This window comes from Molossus molossus, unplaced genomic scaffold (genome assembly GCF_014108415.1).
Source record: "Molossus molossus isolate mMolMol1 unplaced genomic scaffold, mMolMol1.p scaffold_m16_p_12, whole genome shotgun sequence".
NCBI lineage: Eukaryota > Metazoa > Chordata > Mammalia > Chiroptera > Molossidae > Molossus > Molossus molossus.
Window position 1 is genome coordinate 47,804,362 of NW_023425347.1, and position 19,861 is coordinate 47,824,222.

A 19,861-nucleotide genomic window follows, 5' to 3' on the forward strand; every position below is an offset into this window, starting at 1 on the left:
ACACAGGCTTATACTATTTACCTAGCATTTGGTTTATTTTCTTTTCTTAAAAATTGTAGATTTTCCAATCATACTAGGCCAGTGGGAGTTTTGAAAGGCTTTTTGGCAGAACTGCCTGTCTCATATTTTGACTTCTTCCATGTTATTAGATATTTTTGATTTATGCTTTGGATTTATCGGTTTAATTAATCTGATCTCAACAGTAGCATACATGCTAACTGAAATGATTTCTAGCAATGTTTTGTTAAGCCCTGCAATCACTGAATGAGAATAAAGATGCTGTAGCATATGACAACATTCCTTATCCACAAAGCTTGCGTTTTGAGTTTGAAATTGCCCCTTCAACATCTCCTCCCTAGTTTAATTTTAATTGGAGCTGTATTTTGCATCTCTGATAAGGTCAGTTTTGTGTTCACCCCTTGACAAGGCTATGTTTAAGAGAGTAAGAAAAATCATTCTTTGTTTTTATGGACCGCTGCAGAACATAGTTTTGCCTTTTAAAACAGATGAGGAGGCTCATAATACTTGAATTTGAATGTGGCTGAATTTGAATGAAGGGAATTGCCCTGGAAGTTCAGGTAACCTTGTGTTACGGTGGAGAGGATTCCAGCCCCAGATCTTGGTGATGATAGATTCACTTTTCCACCTATGCTTTGCTAGTATGATGTGAGGTAGTAATGAAAAGCTCAGGAAACAAGCATAATGATCCCCTTAAAAGCTTCATGCTTTCTGTTTTCTATACAAGACTTCTAATTATCTAGACAAGAAAATGAATTTCTCTATGGTGCTTCCCTCCCAATTTTCAATAAAAAAGTGACCTTCCTTTTGTGTGACCCGCTTGATGTTACTGCACTGCTTGGAAATATCACTATTTCCTTTCCAGAGAAAAGGTCAATTACTCACAACATTCTCTTTTCTTTCAAATGTCTTCAGACTATGTTTATACTATAAAAAATCAAGTGGAGATATAGTTTATCTGGTTTATTGAATTGCTGTTCAGAAGGCCATAAAAGATAATTCATCACATAACTGTTTATTTTGATCAACTTCACTTGTTTGTTAACTATCATATATTTGTTTGTTTGCTTGTAATTCATTCATTGTGTTGCTATTCACATGACTTTTGGGAATTTTGGCACCAAAACGTATAATTAGAATTCAACACATTTTTTCGGTTGTACATGGTTTTTAAAAGTTTGGAATTTTTAACTTTTCTTTCAAGTTATGTTGTTTGCCTTGGCAACTAAATCTAAAAACACATTCTTCACCCTCCATAAACACCTCTTGTTTAATATTAGTGAATGTTCTGTTCTCTGTCTCTTACCTGTAGACTTCACGTTCTCTTGCAAATGTTCTTCTTGTATTTATTTCAATGTTTAAAGTGGATGTTAAAACTTAGTTATCAATCTTTTAAAAAATTACTAATTCTCAGTTCAAAATTACTGTCAATGTCCAGATTTAATTTTTAATTTTCTTTCATTTTTTTCTGTCATGAAAAGAGCATGTATCCCTAAATAACTTTAGAGAACAAAAAATAAGTCAGTACTCTACTGAAAGAATTTTGATGTCCTTATATTATCAGTTAAATTTGGAGAGTAGTTTCCAGAAATATAATAAACTCCTCCTTATACAGAATGCCAGAAATACTGCTACACACACACACACACCCTACATTGAATCTTAAAGAAAATTGAAATAAATTTTTAAAATTTGGTTTTATATAAAACATTTCCTTTGATCACATGTGATTACCTTAGAAATTAATAGCAAACAGGTAAAATAGAACATTGGGAAATTTTAATGACCTCTAAATTACAGAAGAAGTATTTATAAAAATTTCAACCTAAAAATAATAAAATATTACAACTTGGCCACACAATTAATGTATTCCTTAAAGGGAAATTTAAAATATAAAATGCTTATATTAGAAAAAAAGAGAAGCTGAAAATAATGAGGTAAGATTTTAGAAAATGAAGACAAAATAATTCCAGGCAGAAAATAATGAAATTGGAATTAATGTCTATGGAAGTAAGAATCAACAAAGCCAGAATTCTTTAAGTTCTGTGAAATGGTCAAGCCTCTGAGAAGAGTGATAAGGGGCAGAGGGAAGGGAGGAGAGAAATAAATATCAATAGGTTGAGAAAGGTACATGGTAATAAGAATATTGACTTATTTTTTGTTCTCTAAAGTTATTTAGGGATACATGCTCTTTTCATGACAGAAAAAAATGAAAGAAAATTAAAAATTAAATCTGGACATTGACAGTAATTTTGAACTGAGAATTAGTAATTTTTTAAAAGATTGATAACTCAGTTTTAACATCCACTTTTAAACATTGAAATAAATATAAGAAGAACATTTGCAAGAGAACGTGAAGTCTACAGGTAAGAGACAGAGAACAGAACATTCACTAATATTAAACAAGAGGTGTTTATGGAGGGTGAAGAATGTGTTTTTAGATTTAGTTGCCAAGGCAAACAACATAACTTGAAAGAAAAGTTAAAAATTCCAAACTTTTAAAAACCATGTATAACTGAAAAAATGTGTTGAATTCTAATTACACGTTTTGGTGCCAAATGAGTTTTAATCAAATGTAAAAAAAAAATAAAAAGCATACTAAGAGGTAGATTTACTCATCAATTTGCATCTTCTTTTTTCCCTTGCTTCTAATCTCAGGAGTTAACTCATGTAATTGGGACTTTTCCCAATTACCTTGTACCTTGACTGATTCCTAATCCATATTTTTGGCATTCCTAAATGACCAAATGAATTTTGAATCAACATATCAATTCTAAAATAAATAAAACAAACAAACAAACAACAAAAAAAGCAAAAACTGCACTTTAAGAAAAACATGGCTTATAAGCCTGGTGCCAGTACCAGAACGTTTCAGCCCTCCTGACCGGAGACATACTTATGTGGGGTTTCTGGGACAGGCGTTTTCTTTAAGCCGGCCAATAGAACATAGACCAAAGAGAATTTCTCTCACAAATTCTTAACAAGAAGACTTTAGCCTGCTGAAGGAATTCAGTGACAGAGTCTGTGGAGCCTCGTCAAATAATTATTGATATATATATATATATATATATATATATATGATTTGCAATGTGTCAAGAAGCAAGTCTTTTACATTTGTTATCTCATTTAATCTTTACGTCTATAAAGTAGGTAGCATTATCTTCCCCATTTTGCTGATGAGAACACTGAAGCATAGCATAGAGAAGGGTCTGTCCAGGTCACTTAGCCAGCATGTGACGGACCTAGGCAATGTGGTCCCAGAGTCCTCCTGGCCTCGTGTTATATAACGAGAATCATTTCTACAATAGCTGATAAAGATACCTGTCTCTTTTGAAATTCATAGGTTACCTATGAAAAAACGAATTCTACTTAAGACTCCAAATCTCTCAGTGATCTCTCTGTCAAAGCAGTCTTTGGTCACACTCAGGGAAAACAGTTCCCTTGACTCTCTTAGGATCCGTGGGTGGGTCTGAAAATTAGACGAATGAAGATAGATTAGCAGGAGAAAAGCATACATATTTTTTTTAACATGTTTTATATGACATGGTAGTTTGAAAGGAAATGAAGATCCGAATGAAACAGTTATACCTTAGCTAGGTTTGATGAAGAGCAGGCAGTTGTGGAGAAATAGGGTAGGTCAAGGAATGTGAGGTAAGTGTAGTAAGCTGGGGAAAATTTAAGAAGGCCTATTCATTTGGATTCTTCATGTCCCTTTGTCTTCAGAGATAAGGAACCTCCTGGGTATAGGGGGGCACCTCTCACATGAAGGTTTTATGGCCTCTTTCAGGAGAGAAGTATAGGGGTGGGGGGGGGAGTTGCTCTGAGTGACTGCCTGCTTCTGCTGTTTTCTCAAATGCCTTCTGCTCAAAATAGTCAATATATCAAGTCCCGTCTTTTCAGATAGCTAGTCTTGATCTCCATTAGGAAACTATAAAGAGACGAAAATAAATTAACCTATTTTTGTCCTGAAATATGAACATTTATAAAGGGGAGGATATGTACATAAATCTGATTTTACATAAGATAAACTTGATCTACAGTGAGATCTAATATTTCTTGGATGTTGACTTACTCCTTGGCAGTTTCTTTAAAGCCTTCCCCAAATCTCAGCCTCAGACACAGCCGTGGCGGATCTGTTCTCTAAAATCCACCCTCTCTTCACAAATCAGTGGTAAGAGCAACTAGTGAGAAAGTTTTTAATAACAGTTCCTGGAAATCAAGGCCATTCAACCTATGAAACTCCCTCTGGAGGGAAAGACCATAGCTAGAGCAGTAGACTGTGTGTGGTCAGAAATGACATTCTGTGCATCCACCTTGACGCTCCATCATGCTTGAGAGAAAAACATGGGAGCCGTCATGGATGTACTTGGTGTCGGAGAGTCAATATCTGCTTTCTTAGGAAAAGGGGACAGTTTTATTTTTGCTAATTTGATGAATTAGTTAATTTGTTAACATAATATATCTGTAAAGGTCTTTTAAAAAGAATCTATGTGGACATAATATCTCAAAAGAGGTTCTGCTCTGCTTAGTGGTTTCTGACTTCCCAGTGCCCGCTTTCAAAACATACATTGCTCTACCTGTCATATATTTATTTTTCTAAACTTTGAAAAGTTAAAGGAAAAAGGCCGACCACAGTTCAAGTACACATGGCACGGGCATTTGCAGAAATCTGGTTGCTTGGCAACCAGAGGGTGCCCATTTGGAGAGCTCATAGAAGTATACAGTGGGACTTAAGGATGGATGAAGGGCTGCAGGAGTCTCCTGAAATAATTCAGAACATGGAAACAGTGTGCAAATAATATACATCTCTGTATGTGATTATTCCCAAATGATAATAACATTGCTGCTCAGCTCCCCTCTGTAACTATAAGAACCAGAGGGCTTTAGAGGCGATAGAATCTTAGTTTTGCATTTTACTTCTCTGATTATGCCTCATGCAGTCGGAGTTTTATGGTAACAATATTGAAATAGCATGTTAATGACCAGAGTAGTTATCACTGTCTCCTTGTTCAATTGACATGTCAGTTAAAGAGATATGATTTTTGAAAAGTCTCACCATCCTTAATAAAGACCAGCAATCATTAAAATTAACCACATGCTGATTTAATCAACATATAGCTTTGTTAATTGCTAGTTCTTTCTTCATGTCCATCTGTTTTTAAAATTTTTGTGAACCTGCGCCAGATGTTCATGTAAATATAATAAGCTGGTTGCCATGTAAATATAACATTTTCAAGTGTGTTGTACAACAGTCTTTCAATTTATGCACACTATTGTCTGTGTTTTGTCTTTAGTGGCTTAAATACAAAACTGATAACTTTGTTAAAAGCCCCATTAGGCACAGTTTCTACTTGAAGCTGTGTGTGTGTGTGTGTGTTTCCATTGGTTGCTATGTAGTTATTGTATATTGTGCTAGGTGTTCTGATCCTTAAGATGTAGCAAGACATTTGTCAGGGTGTTCTGGGAATGGTGGCATAAAACTGAGATAGAATTGTTTCATTCTCACTCAATTCCGTAGTATAATAAAATAACTAACAAATTCACAGTAAATATTATTCATTCATATCTTAAATGGTTACACTGTAAAGTGATTCATGTATGTAGATGATTCAGTTTGTGACTTTCAAGATCATACCAGCCTCCAATATATCCAGAAGATGCACTTCATGAATTGAACGGCAGACACAAGGCATTGCCACATTTTTACATAAGATATTGTTGTGATTGATCAAACTGAAGGGAGATGGAATTGGTCAGTAAAAATATTTTAAGAATCAAATTAGGACAAATGTGGGCTTTTTGAAGAAGAAAGTGCATTTTAAAACATTGCCCATGCAACAGGCTTAAAAGAGTGTTTCATTGATAGTTTTATAGCAACTAAAATGTTTGAACCTAGGTGGTTATGGATATAGCAATCAAGAAGAATATAAATCACTATGTAACACTGAAAAGGAAATCAATTTAAAGAGGTTCAGATAAAGACAAATTGCAAAACAAGTATTAATCCCTAAGACTATTCACATATTACCTGAATATAAGAGGTCAGGAAAATAAATTCACTAACAAAGTTTAGTGGCAGAGTGTTTTCTGGATAACCAAAGAAAATAGACCTGTGGGATTAAAAAAAAAAAGCCAGTTTGAATAAAATACAATCAATTTAAAAGGAAAATAAGGTATACTTTGTAAAAGGAGAAGGCTGTCCCTTTGTGACATCACAGGAAGGAGCAATGCAGATCACACTGAGACATTTGCCAGTGTCTCTAAGGCAAATTGTGCATCAGAATGCTGAGCATCATGGGCCTAGAATGAGAATTCAATTATACAGATGTAGGAAGAGACAGTAAACCTACCCCCCCCCCTTTAAAATCCTCACTGGAGGATATTTCTCCATTTATCTTCAGGTAGAGAGAGAGGGAGAAAAAGGGAAAGAGAGAGAGAGACATCGACCTGAGAGGGACACATTGACTGGCTGCCTTCCGCACAACTCTGATCAGGGCTGGGGACAAACCGCTACTGAGGTACATGCACTTGACTGGAATGGAACCCAGGACTCATTGGTCCATGGGTTGATGGTCTACCGCTGAGCCAAACCAGCCAGGGCAAGACGGTTAAAACTCTTTAATAAATCTGTGCTTAAGTAGTTTTCACCATTTTATTAGACATTCATTTAATTTTTTATTTAATTTTTAAATGATAATATATTCACATGGTTCTAAGCACATGTGAAATGATATGTAGTATAAATTTGCCCATCACGTTTCTTATTGTGCCAACTCCCCGGTTCCCAATAACTCCTCCCATGTGACCATTTTTTTTTTTTTTTTAGTTTCCTAAATATCTTTTAATAGCTTTTGTGTGTATAACAAACAAATCTGAACAGATATTTTCTTTGGTCCCCAAAAGATGACCACACTCCAATTCTTGTACTTTATAAGCATATTATCTTTCACAACCAAGCCAAAAGGTTTTTGAAGGTAGAAGTAAAGCTACAGACTTTAAGACAGGGAGAGTACCTTGGATTATTGTGGTGGGCCCAGTACAATGGCACTGACCCACAGAAACAGAAGAGGGAAGCAGAAGAGCTGTCGGGGATGCCACCAGGGAAGAGGAGGCTACAAAGATCCAAATGTGACAGGGACGTGACCTGCAATTGCTGGCGTTAATTATGCAGGAAGTGGGCCATGAGCCTCTAGAATCTGGGAATGGCCCTTGGGGGATAGCCCACAAAGAAACAGTCCTATAACTGCAAGAAATTGAAGTCTGCCAGCAACCTGAATGAGACTCTCTTCTGGAGCCTCCACAGACGAACAGTCTGTTGATACCTTGACTTTAGCCTTGTGAGACCTGTGTCAGATCTGACCTACAACACTGTAAGATAATAAATTTGTGTTGTGTTAAGTTGCTATATTTGTGTTAATTTTTTATGTCCATAATAGAAAACAAACGCTTTTCTCTTTTTTGCCAACATCACATACTATAAATACTGACCTGGACCTTTCTGTTTCACTTAAAAATAGGTCTTGGAGAGCTTCCCATATCAGTACATAGACAGTATCCTCATTATCTCTATATTTTAATTATTTAACAGCTTGATAAAATTTTATTTTCAGTATCTTCTTACCTTATTTGACTAGCCACCTATTGATTGATATTGATATGGTTTCCAGATGTTTACAAATAACGCTGCAATAAATAACTTGATATTTGTGTAGGACATCCAAAAGGTAAGTTTCCAGAGGTGGAATTACTGAGTCAGAGAGTACATATATTTACAATTTTAACAGATATTCAAATATTATATTACATAGAGGTTGTGTCCATTTGAACTTCACCCATGGTTTATAAAAATGTTAATGATCAAATTTTGATGATTTCCCCAGCATGGAAAATGAATAATGGTTTCTCATACACTTTAAATACAAATTTCTCACAATAAGTGAAACTACATCGAGTTTGTTCTGACTTGTGTGACAAATGATATGATCATCCTTGTTACTGCAGTCTCTACATCCCATACCATTTTCCTCACTTCTATCTTCTTCCCGTAGCTTGGAAGATCACCGCTCATTCTGGTGGCCCTCATACTTACTTTGTAGTACAGGGGTGGGCAAGAGTAGGCTTAGAGTTGTTCATGTGGAAAAAAAAAACATGCAGGTTAGGATTATTACAGTAGCTTTAGTAACTCAAAAGACTGTCACCATGGCACAGGGCACTTAGGTACAATCTCGTAAGTGCTCAACTTGCTAGCCTTCACGATTTACACCTTTGTGTTTGAAGATCCATAAACAAACCTGAATTTCAGTGACCCTCTTGGGTTAGCCCCACTGCCTCCTGAAGAGGCTGGATTCAAACCTACTTTTGCCCACCCCTGCATGCAGCTCATTTCTCAGTTTTGTGAAGAGTGGAAGTTGCTGTGTTTTGTTTGGTTCTATTCTATTTGGGGCCTCTCACTGCTTTAATAACATTTTTAGAAGGAAGGGAATGATGCTTGTTGTCAGTTGTGGTAAGCACGTTTCTAATGATCCCTGCCTCCAGGGTTTCTGCTCTTGTCTTATGCCCTCTCCTTGAGTGTGGGCTGGACTTACTGACTTGGCTTTAATAAGGAGGGGACTGCAGAAAGAATGGGTTGTCACTTCCAAGATTATGTTATAAAATATGATGGCTCTATATTGAGTTTTCTCTCTCACCCCCAATCTCTCTTTAATCACTCACTTTGGGAAGCCAGCTGCCTTATTGTGCACTGTGAAGAGCTCCGCATGAGTGGGTTTAGGAAATGGATCTTCTGGCCCAGCCGGTGTGGCTCAGTGGACTGAGTGTTGTCCCATGGATTGAGAGGTCCTGGTTCAATTCCCAGACAGGGCACACACCCGGGTTGTGGGCTTGATCCCCAGTAGGGGGCATGCGGGAGGCAGCCGGTTGATGTTTCTCTCTCTCTCTCCCTCTTCCATTTTTTCTAAAACATCAATACAAGCATTTTAAAAAAATAAGAAGAAAGAAATAGATCCTTTGAGTGCTTGCAATAGCTATGTGAGTGAGCTTAGAATTACTTCCCCGGTCAAACTTTAAGATAAAATGCAGCCCTGGTTTAATACACAATGATGGCCTCATAAGACTCTGAGCTAGAACTGTCCAGCTCCACTCGTACTGAACGGCTGTGCCACAAAATCTTCAAGATAATACATGTCCTTTGATTTAAGCTGCTAAATTTTAGGATAATTTGTCATATAGCTAACAGAATAGATAAAACCAATCAATGAATTTTATACAGCTAACATCCAATTTACCATTACAGAAACCATGAATAAATTCTAGTATGGCTAGATCTAAAAATGAAATAGGAAACATGCAAACTATCAGAGAGAAAAAAGCTCCGGTAACTAAAATTTAGAGAATAAAGTTGCAGCATCATTTACAAGTTACCCAAACTGCAGTTAAAAACCCTTTTTCTTAATTGTAGAAATCTGATTCCTTTTAAAAGAAACATCATGTTACTGAGTCCAATTTAGGAAAATGAATGAAGGGGAGAATGATAAGTTTCCAAACATATTATTTTTCTCTTCTCATTTTGTACATGAAGAATGTTTTTGTTTGTGAAAACTCAAGTGAATGGATATATATAAAATTTCATTTTTTTCTCAGTGTTTATGACCAGAAAATCCCAAGAGCAAACTTCAAGATATGATGTAACCAACCCAAATTACTTATGGTATATCAAGTTTTCATTCTCTTAACTGAGGTTATAGCTTAGGAAAAGAAGGGATTACAATTAATCTTTTAAACTTTAATTCTTGGGTAAATGACAAGAACAATTCAGGATTTAAATGTATGTCTACCACTAGGAATAAGCAGAGACTTGACATAGCACTACGTCACATGAGCAGATTTGTCAAGTTTTTAAATACCTTATTGGCTGCACTATAACATCACATTCTCCATAATCATAGCCATGGTGGAAATAATTTTCCTGGGGAACTGGGAAATATTTCTTTCTAATGTCTCCATTCCTTATCACAAGCCACTTAGAAACAAAGATTGTGTGTGGTTTTTAATAAATTCTTTTATAAATTTTTGATTTATGGAAAAATTGTGACAATAGTAGAGCACGCCCATATATGTCCCATTCATGTACTTTGTCATTACCATCCAACCTCAGCATTATCTTAGCCACAATCGAACAATCTACCAACACATGACTAGTAACTAAAGCTATCACAGGTGCCGCAGTTTCTCACTTTCCTCATTTTTTTTTTTAATCCTCATCCGAAGACATTTTTTGTACAGACAGAATGAGAAGGAGAGAGGGGAAGAGAGAGAGAGGGAAACATCGATGTGAAAGGGACACATCGAGTGGCTGCCACCCGCACGACCAACCAGGGCCGGGGACAAACTGCAACCGAGGTACATGCCCTTAGTGGGAACCAAACCCGGGTCTCTCCGGACCGCAGGCTGATGCTCTAACCGCTGAGTCAAACCGGCCAGGGCTCACTTTCCTCATTTTTGATGACTTTGACAGATTTGAGTGCAGGTCAGGTATATTTCGGATGTCCTTCACTGGAATGTGTCTGATGTTTTCCTCACAACTAGACTGGTGTTGGGTGTTCTTGGGAAGAAGACCACAAAGGTCCAGTGAATTTTTTTACTACGAAATATCAAGAGAATATACTGTCAACATGACTTTCCACTATTGCTCTTGCCCTTGATGACCAGGCTGAGAGTGTTAGTGCATTTTCTCCGCTGCATATTTACTCTTTGTTCCCTTTCCATTTTGACTGTTTGGAGGGGAGTCGCTAAGGGTAATCATGCTCAAGAGTATTTTGTTCCAACTCTTAGAGGGCAGAGACTGTACATAAATAATTTGGAATTCTCCTGCATAGAAGATTCGCCTCTTATCTCCCACTTATTTATTTACTCAATCATTTATGTATGGATTCATGGATACTTTTTTCGTGTATTTTTAAATATCTATGCCCTTTATGTCCTGGCACAGAATCTAGGACCTCAATAAAAGTATATATCATTGAAACACCCTGTGGTCCCCCTTTCCATCTTGTTTCTCCACCTCTATCTACTTGGCTCAATCAAATAGCCATTGGGCATAGTCTCCAGGATAGAGTTTAAACTATATGGATTTTTAACTTTTGTTTACATATAAAATGTCTTGTAGTTTTGGTTTATAAGAGCACATCTTCTTTTCCCAAATTCTTTAAAAACTCTCAATAAAAATCTGACACTGTATTAGTTCTTGCCTAACTCTAACTATGGATAGTGTTTTTAACCTAGTGGCCTTTAGAACATTATTTCTGAATAATTTATGAGGTTATTAATTACCAGGCCTTTTTGGAGAAGTGTTATAAATAAAACGGAATATTGTCCAGTTTCACTCTTGAGCTATAGAAGAGTCTATTATTGAGGGCCAGGGTGAAAGCAGAGCATCCTGGGAGTTTGAACTAACTGTTCCTCCTGGGCTTTAGGAATGAAGCTAACAGAGCGCAATCCAGAGTCCCATGGAAAGGAGAATGAGGAGAGGAGACAACACAGTTCATCTCCAGGTTTTCAGTGACATTCCGCAGTGTTGTAAAGTTCTTCACCCCCACTGATTCAATCTGGACACATTTTAAATGGCTTTCCCTTTCAATTTGATTACTTTCTTTAAAATCCTTTCTATTTATTCCTGACAGCCAGCCTTTGCACAATTGGATAATTATTAAAAACAATAAGAACATAACAAAAAGAACACTAATGAAGGTAAAAATAACAAAAGGGTTCCTTAAAAAAAGACTAGGTTTAAGAAACAAAAATCTTCAATTCAATAGAAAAGGGGAGATTATACTGGTTCATTTCCCCCAAGTTTATTACAAAACATTAGAATATATGATTCCACAAATATGTTTTTACTAAACAATTAGCTTAATAAACTATGCGAATTATCTTGGTGGCAGGGCCAACATAGCAGAAAGATGTAGAATGGTGGTGATGGCTTTGCCTTCAATAAAAAGAGAGAAGTTTATATTATGGGAGCAAGTGAAAGGGAAACAACGAGTTTTCTGGCACTTGTATTTTTTATCATCTTTGGTGAAAAGGGACAGAGCGCTAAAAACTGAAATACTTTACTGACCTCATCTGTTTTAACTCACACCACATCTGATACGAAATAAGAGGTTTTCTTTTTCCTCCTGATACCAAATACATGTGTCTTTTCCAATAGGACTATTCTAACTCTCTGACACCAGCCAGGTGTCAACCAATTCAATTGAATTCTGATAAGATCTACCTAGAGTTAGCACCATACTTTGAAGAGCTCAGTGCTACAAGATTGTCCTCACTTCAATGCCAATTACAAGTTCTGGGCTGCCTGTACTTCTGACTACTGGCTATAGACTTGGGGTTCCTACAATTCCTCTTCAGGTCAATAATTTAATAGAGTGATGCACAGAACTCAGGAAAATACTTTACTTATATTTTTTGGTTTACTCTAAAGGATACAACTCAGGAAGAGATACATAGAAGAGATATATAGGCAAGGTATGGGAGAGGTGTTGGTACACGAGTTTCCATGCCCCTCTTGAGAGAACCACCCTCCCAGTATCCCCATGGGTGCACCTTTAGCCCCATACACCAACCTGGAGTTTGGGGGTGGGGCTGAAATTTCCAAACTTCTAATTTAGGCTTAGTCTTTCTGGTGACCAGGCTTCACCCTGAAGCTGTCTAGGGGCCCTGCCAAGAGTCACCTCATTTCAACAAAAGAGAACAAAAGATACTCCTATCACCTTTTTCACTCATGAAATTTCAAGGGTTTTAGGAACTCTGTACGGGAACCAGGGACGAAGACCCAATATCTTCTTAGGGAACCACAGATGGCTTTAGGCAGTCTTAATTAAATCATTTGAGATAGCAGCAAAAATTTATTTCTGTCTTGTTTTTATATTTAAACTCTTACCTTTTCTTACATTTAAACTCTTATGTTCTTCTCCTTTTAGGTAGAAAGGTTTGCATCATTACTTCTTATATAAACTCTTAGAGCACACATATTTTTTTAAATTAATTCTATTTCACGTCATTTTGTATTGATTTGAGCTGGCCAAAAATGAAGAAGTGATCTAGTGAACACGTGAATGTTTATTTTTGATCGTGTTCATAATAAACACAGAGATTTTCTTTTTTATTTCTAAAGTTAAGCTTTAAAAAGAGGAGTGTTTTTGGTGACATTTGTTCATCCATAAAGCTATGAAGCAACCCTAAGTTAGTCAAAACTCTTTGTGTCACGATTGAGAAGCAGGTACCCTTTACAAGGTAAGAAAATATAAAAAGTTTAAATCAAATTTTAAGCAAGAATTCTTCTTCTTTTTAAAAATATATTTCTATTGTTTTTTTTTTAGAGAGAGAGGAAGGGAGAGGTAGAGATAGAAACATCCATTGGCTGCCTCCTGCACGCCCCCTACTGGGGATCAAGTCTGTAACCTGGGCCTGGGCCCTGACCAGGAATCGAACTACTGACCTCCTGGTGAATGGGACAATGCTCTATCCACTGAGCCACACTGGTCGAGCAAGAATAATTCTTAAAAAAATTTTTTTCCTTTTATTGATTTTTTTTATCCTCACCCAAGGACATTTTTTCATTTTTTGTTCAGATAGAGTGGGAGGGAGGAAGAGAAACACCAACGTGAAAGGGACATATCGAGTGGCTGCCACCTGCATGACCAACCAGGGCTGGGGACAAACTACAACCGAGGTATGCACCAATAGTGGGAACCAAACCCTGGTCTCTCGGGACCACAGGCTGATGCTCCAACCTCTGAGTCAAATCAGCCAGGGCCCTTTTATTGATTTTAAAGAGAGAAGAAGGGAGAGGGAGAGAAAGAGAGAAACATCGATGAGAGAGAACATCTATTGGCCGCCTCCTGCATGCCCCCCACTGGGAATCAGGCCCACAACTTGGGCATGTGTCCTGACCGGGAATCAAACTCGTGACCTCTTGGTGCATGGGTTGACACTCAACCACTTAGCCACACTGGCTGAACAAGAATTATTCTTTTAAAGTTCAATTTATTATATTGGATTCCTTGAGAAGAAATTATTTCTTCAACCTTATCTAATCAGCTATTAGAATATAACTTGCTGTGATAAGGTCTACAGCCTTTTCCCAGCTGTTTGGTAATTTATGAACAAGCATAGTAAGGAAGCGTACACAAAACAATGAACCAGTTAGGCAGATCTCAACATCCTGGGACAGAACCTGGAAGTATATGAGTTGACACTACGCTGAGAGATCACTTTAAAATGGTGAAAATCATGAGTTTTACCTGCTGCCAGCAATGTTAAAGCAGGATGAAGTACTGTGTCCTGTGTAAGCAAATTTTAATATTTGAATGCCCTTGTGTGTGGTGTATTGTTTTTATCCAAAAATGAGTAGTCTAGGGTTTGTTCAGTAGTTCTAGAGGATTTACAGAAATTCCTGGAGCACCATCTAAATTAAGCTATGAACTCTAGGAACCCTGACGCCACAGAAGTCATCAACTGGAGCTCAGTGCTAATCAGGGAATTAGGACTGCCACCCCTGTTATTCAGAGGCTGGGTGGACAGTGTCATCATTCCATGTAAGTTGAGGAGAACCTTACCTCTTTACAGATGCATGGTTTCTTTATAATGTAGACCAGGGGTAAAAACCGAGTGACTAAAGGAAATTTGTCTATTGGAATATTTAATATACATTTTTAATTCTAATACTTCTTCAAAGGTCGTGACCTCTTCTATTCCTAAATGTGCCCACTGTTCTGAATCCTAAATTTCCATTTTTTGTTGGAACCTGAAGTTATTTTAGTTTGCTACTCCTTCATTCAACAAATGGAAACCAAAGCTTATTTATGTGTGATGTTTGTAATGACCAATTAAAATAATACATGCCCAGCTTTCAGGGTCTCTCCACCCTGATATAACAAGTGTTATTTTGAGGACAGGTCTGCACTTAACGGTTGTACACAAAGGCATGTCCTTAAAAGATCTGACAGAGGCTAAAGGAAGTGAAATGTGGGTTCTCTGTCTTGTCCATGCTCCCCCACCTCAACTTCTTATATTTTGTTTTATTTCATTTGTCCACATACACAAAGTTTTTTTTATCCAGGCTAGAGGGTCAAGATATATCAGTGGAAACTGAATTTAAATTAGCATTCAAAGTATTATTTGGTTGTTCCTAGCCTTTACTTCTCCATTTATGTGCACTAGAGCGTAGACTGGATGCGCTAAACTAAAAAAACACACACACAAAAACATGGTATCACTCACTGTCATTTAACTGTTAACTTTCAACTTCTATCAATAGGATGAAAAGGTATTTGATATTTTTAATTATATATTTATTTGTGTTCTTAGTGAAATAAGAGGGACACTGAGGTCAACTTCAATCATAGCCATTTTAGTAACGGTAAATTATCTGGAATTGAAAAGTTAAAGACTAAATCGTAGCTAATAGGGAATTTTATCTGAAGCAGCTTTCTTTGATTATCTATATGTAGCTGTATTTTAACCTTATCTGGCAATCTGGGCTTGCATTTTATTGCTATTTATTCTGAATAAATTCTTTCCTGAAATATGAATTTTTTCAGCACCAGCAAAGTTCCCCTTTTGGCTGGCACACTGACATGAAGCCTACTGTGATGAATTATTAGGACAATGAAAATTAAGCAAGAGTGAAGGCTGTAATTTGAGGAAGAAATAAGTCTGCAACTTGCACAAAAAATAGTAGCCTGGAAGATTATTCTTTTTTTTTTTCCAGAAGATTTATTCTCTCTGCTTAAGTCGCCTGTCACAATATGGTCACACTAGGCACCAGGATTTGAAAGATGGTTTTCAAATTTCCTCATTGACAATGTTTTTAAGTGGCTAACTTTTCAAGTGTCACCGTGGGGGGCCTTTGTTTCTCTCTTTTGTCTTTGCCTTGATTTGAAGGAGCCATTTATAGCAGTTACTGACTAGGAAGGTAGGAATGGGCTGCTTTGCAAACCCTATGACTATACAATCAGGTAACAACAATGAAACAGTGACATGAACACCAGGCACACACTGTTGTAAGTTGGTATTGGCTTTTAGGGCAACGACAGGCAATAATGGGAAGAAACTTCAGGCTTCCCACAATGGGGTATTTTGTGCACTATTCTTTAGGTATGTTTTCCTATAAAATTAATTATTATACAGTTTATGCTCACATCTCAGATGGGGTTAAGACAGTAATTCCTGATAAAATTAAAATTTCAAAATGCAGTGAAATAAACACAAATATGCATGCTTTAGTCAACGTGCCTCTGTTTATTTTTTTGTTTTCTGATATTCAGTGTGTCGTTATGGCATTTCCGCCATATGTTTACCCAGTATGAGACTAAGGCTCAGCCCTATATAAACAGAAGGGAAAGACATTAACATTTATGGGATGCCTACTAAATGCTCAATAATGTCCTAACACTTATTTGTAACACCGGTATTAATACCCCCATTTTACAGAGGAGAAAACATAGGGTTTGAGAACTTAGATATACGACAAAGGTCAGAAAACTTGTAAATTATATTGTCATAATTTGAACCCCAGCTTGTCTAAACAATTTTTTTTCCAGTGCTATGTATTATTAAGCCATCCAAGCAAATAAACATCTGCTTTAGGAATTTATGAACACCAGAATGCCCAAGTTCAAATGCTTAACCTCTTCCAGTTGACTGGAGATTTTACTATGGAATAATAACTATTGGTTTAGAGGGAATCAGTTAGAAGAACCCCAATGAACTGGGCCTTGTTGTTCCTTTTTAAATTGTTTTTCTTTATTGATTTTATTTTATTTATTTATTATTTTAATCTTTTTATTTAAAACAATTTTTTTCCTCCAATTTTTATTTATTTTTGTTTCAGTTGTTTCTCCTTTCCCCCTCCTAGGCCCGATCCTCCCCATCCTGCCCCCTGCACCCCCATAGCATTGTTTTCTATGTCTACTGGTTATGCATACAGGCACATAAGTTCTTTGGTTTATCTCACCAACTCCCCCCCGCCCCCCCACTATGAGGTTTGTCACTCTGAACCATACTCCTTTCTATGTCTCTGGGTCTATTTTGTTCATCAGCCCACTTTGTTCATTATATTTCACAAATAAGTGAGTTCATGTAGTATTTGTCTTTATCTGATTAGCTTATTTTGCTTAGCATAATACTCTTGAGGTGCCTCCATGTTGTCTAAAAGGATAAGCTATCTTTCTTTCTTACAGCTGCATAGTATTCCATTGTATATATTTGTCCACTCATCTATTGATGGACACTTGGGCTGTTTCCAGATCTTAGTGATTGGAAATAGTGCTGCTATGAACATAGAGATACATATATTCTTTCTGATTTGTGTTTCATGTTTCTTAGGATATATTTCTAGAAGTGAGATCACTGGGTCAAATGGCAATTCAATTTTTAATTTTTTGAAGAAACACCATACTGTTTTCCATAGTGGCTGCACCAGTCTCCATGCCCACCAGCAGTGTACTAGAGTCCCCTTTTCTCCACACGCCCACCAGCACTTGTTGTTTGATAATTTGTTGATGGCAGCCATTCTGGCAGGTGTGAGGTGATACCTCATCATTGTTTGTTTGTTTTTTCATCTCTCTGATGGTTAGTGACACTGAGCATTTCTTCATATGTCTCTTGGCCAGTTGTATGTCCTGTTTGGAGAGGTGTCTATTTAGGTCCTCTGCCTATTTTTTAATTGGGTTGTCTTTTGTTGTGTTGTATGAGCACTCTATATTTTGGAAATTAACCCCTTTTCTGATGTATCATTGGAAATTATGCTCTCCCATACAGCGGGTTGCCTTTCCATCTGGATGGTTGTTTCTTTTGCTGTGCAGAAGTTTTATAGTTTGATGTAGTCCCATGTATAAATTTTTTCCTTTGTTTCTGTTGCCTTAGGTGATGTATCAGTGAAAATTCTACTGTGTATGATGTCTGAAATTTTGTTGCCTACATTTTCTTCTAGGATTTTTATAGATTTATGAGTCACATTTAAGTCTTTTATTCATTTTGAATTTATTCTTGTGTATGGTGTAAGTTGGTTTCTAGTTTCATTTTTTTGTATGTAGTTGTCCAATTTTCCCAACACCATTTATTTAAGAGGCTGTCTTTATTCCATTGTATGCTCTTGCCACCTTTGTCAAATATTAATTGAGCATAATGTCTTGGGTCAATTTCCGGGTTCTCTGTTCTGTTCCACTGGTCTATATTTCTGTTCTTGTGCCATTACTAGGCTGTTTTGAATACTAGGCTGCTTTGTAGTACAACCTGATATCCAGTATTGTGATCCCACCTATTTTGTCCTTCTTTTTCAAGATTGCTTTGGCTATTCGCGATTTTTTTTTTGGTTCCATATGAACTTTTGAAGTATTCGTTCTAGTTCTGTGAAATATGTCATAGGTGTTTTGATGGGGATTGCATTGAATCTATAGATTGCTTTGGGTATTATGGACATTTTAATGACGTTACTTCTTCCAATCCATGAACAAGGTATGTGCTTCCACTTTTTTTATATCTTCCTCTATTTCTTTTTTCAATATCCTGAGGTTTTCTGCAAATAGGTCCTTTATATCTTTAGTTAAGTTTATTCTTAGATATTTTAATTTTTTGCTGTGATGGTAAATGGGATGGCTTTTTTAGTTTCTCTTTCTATGAGTTCATCATTGCTGTTTAACAATGCCATCAATTTCTTGATGTTAATTTTGTATCCTGCTACATTGCCAAATTTATTTATTAAATCTAGCAGATTTTTGATGGAGTCTTTAGGGTTTTCTATGTATAATATCATGTCATCTGCAAATGACAGTTTCACTTCCTCCTTTCCAATTTGGATCCCTTTTATTTTTTCTTGATGTCTGATTGCTGTGGCTAAGATTTCTAGTGTTATGTTAAATAAGAGTGGCAAAAGTGGGCATCTGTTCTTAAGGGAAATGCTTTTAGTTTTTGCCCACTGAGTATGATGTTGGCTCTAGGTCTTTCAAACATGGCCTTTATTATGTCAATATATGATTTCTCTATTCCCACATTGCTGAGTGTTTTTACCAGAAATGGGTGCTAGATTTTGTCGAATGCTTTTTCAACATCTATTGATATGATTATATGGTGTTTATCTTTCATTTTGTTTATGTGGTGTATCACATTTATTGATTTATGAATATTGTACCAGCCTTGCAACCCTGGGATGAATGCCACTTGGTCAAGGTGAATAATTTTTTTAATGTATTACTGGATCCGATTTGCTAGTATTTTGTTCAGGATTTTGGCATCTGTGTTCATCAGGGATATTGGCCTGTAGTTTTCTTTCTTTGTAGTGTCTTTTTCTGGTTTTGGAATTTGAGTTATGCTGGCTTCATAAAATGAGTTTGGGAGTCTCCCTTCTTCTTAAATTTTTTGGAATAGTTTTAGGAGAATGGGTGTTAGTTCTTCTTTGAATGTTTGCTAAAACTACCCCATGAAGTCACCTGGTCCTGGACTTTTGTTTGCAGGGAGAGTCGTGATTACAACTTCAATTTCCTTAGTTGTTATTGGTCTGTTCAAGTTTTCTTTCTCTTCCCAGGCCAGTTTTGGGAGACTAAGTGTTTCTAGAAATTTGTCCATTTCACTTAGGTTGTCTGATTTGTTGCTGTATAATTGTTCATAGTAGTTGTTAACAAGCCTTTGTATTTCTGTGGTGTCAGTTGTTACTTCTCCTCTTTCATTTCTGATTTTGTGCATTTGGGTTCTCTCTCTTTGTTTCCTGGCGAGTCTAGCTAAGGGTCCATCAATCTTGTTTATCTTTTCGAAAAATCAGCTCTTTGTTTCACTGACCCTCTGAATT